This window comes from Pinus tabuliformis, chromosome 5_1, assembly GCF_031772625.1.
Source record: "Pinus tabuliformis cultivar Carrire ecotype Pingquan chromosome 5_1, CPIR1, whole genome shotgun sequence".
Lineage (NCBI taxonomy): Eukaryota > Viridiplantae > Streptophyta > Pinopsida > Pinales > Pinaceae > Pinus > Pinus tabuliformis.
Genome location: NC_142305.1, coordinates 148,772,110 through 148,776,991, shown reverse-complemented (window position 1 = coordinate 148,776,991; position 4,882 = coordinate 148,772,110). Strand labels below are relative to the sequence as shown.

General features: G+C 37.9%; 1 pseudogene; it reads left to right on the top strand.

The window, feature by feature from the left end:
• Positions 1–1,910: 1,910 nt before the first annotated feature.
• On the top strand, positions 1,911–4,023 carry LOC149163854 (L-ascorbate oxidase-like; annotated as a pseudogene).
• Positions 4,024–4,882: the final 859 nt, after the last annotated feature.

The following is a 4,882-nucleotide window of genomic DNA, read 5'->3' as shown; positions in this document are numbered from 1 at the left end:
TGGTCATATTCCAAACATATCTAAAGTCGATCATGAGGGTGGTATTACACCTAATGTTAAAGCACATATAACCTCTATGAATGAGGTATAAGGAATCTAAAATTTAATCAGCTTTATATATATTCACAAGTCTGGCTTTTGGTTATGTAAGTGAATCAGATGTAAATTTGACTCATACATAATGAACATGGTTTTATTCTTAATATGTTTTATATATATTCACAAGTCTTGCTTTTGGTTATGTAAGTGAAATCAGATGTAAAGTTGACTCATACATAATGAACATGGTTTTATTCTTAACATGTTTAATATTGGTAGTCTGAGTGGAATTATATGTAATGTTCAATCTAACTTAAGAGCATGTTATAACATGAGTTATGTGGATTATGTGGGTAGCATCACACATCATACTAAATCTAGATTAAGAGCATGTTCTTATTTCCAACGTAACATGATCTATGTAGATCATGTGGGTGGCATCACACATCATGTTAAATCTGGTTCAAGCATAAGAAGCATGTCCTTATTTTTAGAGTGGAATTATATGTAACCTTAAATCTAACTCATACATCAAGAGCATGCCCTTATTCCCAACATAATACAACATAGGTGGATCATGTGGGTGGCATCACACATAATGTTAAATCTAGCTCAAGCATAAAAAGCATACCCTTATTCCTAAGATATGTGTGTGGAATCACATTTAATGTTAAATGGCATACACATGGATTACGACATCTAAGAAATTTGAATTTTTTTTATCAAGTTGTAACTTTTCATTGTTTAAAATATACTTTCTAATTATAAATGGATTGAATACCCTTGAAATTTCTTGTTTCACGAGGATCATGCAATCTCAGCAATTCTATATACAATTGTAATGTGTTTTTATTAAATTTCTTGTTTCACGAGGATCATGCAATCTCAGCAACGATATATACAATTCGAGTGTGTTTTTTATTAAATTTTGAACAATAACAACGAATATGAACTATAATCAATAAATGATCTGAACTTTTTCTATCTTTTCTATCATTTATATAAATTTGGTCAAATTATAATTTTCATTATTAAAATTATCTTTTATGATTATAAATGAATTCCATGCCAGAGTGGAATTATACAAACTCAACCTTTATATATACAATTATAACATTTTTTCTAAATTTTTTAATTGACTTAAAAACATTTAGTTAAAAAAAAAATTAAATAGATTAATCTAATCACACTTATATATATTTTAAAAACACTCATTATGCAACTAAATCACATCCAAAATCACTTTACACTTTACATGTAAAAAAAACATTTTTATAATAAAATTTAATTTTTACATGCAAAATAATAATATTACAAATGCAAATTATAATAATAATACACATGCAAATTAAATTTTAATTTAATAAAAATAATAATAATACAAATGCAAATTATAACCTATTAAGATTAAATAAATTAAATAAACGACGTTGGTGTATATTCCAGATACACTCACTATTGGTTATGTTAGTGGAATCATAACCAGGGTTGATTGACACTGAAGATCATGCTTTAAACCGTATCTGAGATGTACTATTCCCAACTAACCCAATGTTGCTGTATTCCCAAATGTTGGCCAAGTGGGTGCAATAACAGCTCATGTTAAATCACACAGACAAGGGCGCTGAATGACATAAAAATATCGGTGTTTTTAGCATACGTTCACAGCGTATAAGAGGGGGCAGGAACATGACAAGTGCAACGCCGCGGAAAATTGTTTCCAGAGTTTATGTACCGCGACGCTCCCTTTCTGGATGAATTACCTCGATCCTGATTGGATCCAGATAGTTTTAACTTTGACGTGCAAAAGTTTCGCCTGCACTTGGAGGGTTGGCCGTAGCCTTAGGCTGCAGTCTTTGAACTGTGCAAAAATGGACTCGGGAAACAAACCGTTGTTGTACCGAGCGTCCTGGTTTGTGTTTGCGGTGATGGTGATTTTGGCAATGGCGCCTGTCTCTTCGGCGATAGTCCAAAGCCATAAATGGACGCTCAGTTACCAAAATTGGTCTCCTGATTGTGTGCAAACGACGACTATCTCCATTAATGGGCAGTATCCGGGTCCAACAATCAGAGCTCGGGAAGGAGACACCGTTGTAGTTGAATTAAACAACCAGATGCCCACTGAAAATGTTGTTATTCACTGGCATGGAATTCGCCAGGTACGTTCTGTCTCTACCAAAGGAATTCGACAACTAATTCTTATGTTGGTGAATTGATTGTCGTTACCCCTATATGCTCTTATCATATAATACAGTACTGATCAATATGTTGTGGTTCAGAAAGGAACTCCGTGGAGCGATGGAACTCCCATGTCCCAATGTGTGATCCAACCGGGCGACACTTTCATCTACAGATTTGTTGTGGACAATGTATGTTTATCATGTTTTTACTTTTCTACAGTTACGTCTTTGGGATTCTGTAATTAGAAGACTATGTCCTAATGTTATCATTCATATATATATACATGCAGCCTGGGACATACTTCTATCATGGCCATTACGGTCTGCAGCGATCGGCTGGTTTATATGGGTCGTTGATAGTCGATTCCGCAAAACCAGAGCCCTTCGTCTATGATGGGGAACTGAGCATCATCCTCAATGACTGGTGGCACACTAGCACTTACGAACAAGCAGTGGGCCTCTCATCCAATCCCTTCGTCTGGGTTGGAGATCCTCAGGTATTATTCTGCCATGGAACTACTTTTCTATGATCGAAACTTGGAAGTTCAATTAATAGAAGTGAATTTTCTGGGTTGAATACATTGCAGTCCCTATTGATAGAGGGCAGAGGAAAATACGACTGCTCGTTAGACAGCACAAAAGCCTGCAACGCTACAAGCCCCCAATGCTCAACCCACATTTTACCAGTAAAACCTGGCAAGACATACCGCCTACGCATCGCCAGCGTAGCCTCGTTATGCGCTCTCAATTTTCTGATTCAGGTGAAATAACACATTCATTGATTCGATAATCTTTCATCTTTAATTAGAAGTTAAAATGTGAACTAATTATTTGTTCTATGATTTTCAGGGACACAACATGACCGTTGTGGAGGCGGACGGGCACTACGTAGAACCGGTGTCGGTGCGGAATCTGGACGTGTATTCGGGAGAATCGTATTCAGTTTTGGTAAGGACAGATCAGGTCGAAGAACTATTGGGCAGCTGTGAATGTGAGAGGGCGGCAAGCCAAGACGCCGACTGGCCTGGCCATCCTCAACTATCTCCCCAATCCCTCCACTAATCGGCCCACCACGCCGCCCCCTCCAAGCCCTCTCTGGAACGACTTTACCTATAGTAAGACCTTAGCCAAGAAGTTCCTGGCCCTCCGCGGACACGAAAAGCCTCCTCCTATGAAATCTACCAGACAGATGATCTTACTCAACACCCAGAACAAGATCAATGGATTTGTAAAATGGGCAGTCAACAACATCTCTCTGGTTACTCCTCCCACTCCATACCTGGCCGCCATGAAATACAAAATCCAAGGCGCCTATGACCCCACGCCCCTTCCGGACACCTACCACCCTCGAGACTACAACATCTATGTTCCTCCCCCCAACCCTAATACCACTGAAGGGAATGGCGTGTACGTATTTGAGCTGAATTCTGTAGTAGATGTGATTCTTCAGAATGCAAACACACTGACTGTAAATATCTCGGAGATCCATCCATGGCACCTGCACGGTCACGATTTTTGGGTTCTTGGTTACGGTGATGGCGTGTTCGATCCCCTAGAAGATCCCAAGAAATACAACTTGGTCAATCCTCCTCTTCGTAACACGGTGGCTCTGTTTCCGTATGGATGGACAGCTCTGCGGTTCAGGGCAGACAATCCCGGAGTGTGGGTTTTCCATTGCCATTTGGAAGCCCATTTCTTCATGGGAATGGGGGTGATGTTTGCAGAAGGTATTGAGAAACTAGGAAGGTTGCCTCGTTCCGCCACGGGATGTGGCCTCACACTCAATAAGATGATGCGTCACTGATACATATTGGATTCAATAAGATGATGCGTCACTGATACATATTGGATACATTTTTGAAAGCATAATTAAAATTTGATTTTTTTTCGTGCCATGGCATAATGGCACTGAAAGGTAATAACACGAAACTGCATATGTAAAAAAAAATTGTTGCAGTTTTGCATAATCCCATTTGTGCCATCTCTGAAGTTCTCTTGGTTGAATTGGATGTTGCAATCTTCTTTATAATATCAAATTCGAACAACATGAGTCATTATGGCGACCTAAATTCACTCTGATGCACTTTTAGCGTCTAAATCAATTTTCTAGTTACTATACAGATGTAACATCAATTATTCTCAAAGGTTCTTTAGTGATTATGGCGACCTAAATTCACTTTGATGCATTTCAGCGTCTAAATCAATTTTCTAGTTACTTTACATATGTAACATTGGCTTCGCTTTATATTCCAAATTTCCGGTCAATCTATCATATCACTAGTGGAAAGAAGCATTAAAATATTAAATATTTTAAGATTTCCGCGGCGTGAATCTCGGGGGGTGGACCAGTTTTTGTTATCCAAACTTTAAGAAAGGGTTTTAGTAATGTCATTGTGATTGTAACGTCTAGGAAATACGTTCGATAAGTAAAGCGTGCTGTTGCCATCTGTAAGCTAGATAGGTCAGATGTTTAGAGTGACATCATCATCCGCATGACAGGCGAGCATCCATCTCATTCTCGACTTTCTCGACTAGATTGGCCAATTGTAAATTCTGGGAATTTGAGTTTACATGAATGAAGCAATCTATTTGAATTCGTTCATTTATTAAATTTTTCAAAATAATTTTAAATATAGAATTGAATTACGTGGAAACAGATGGAT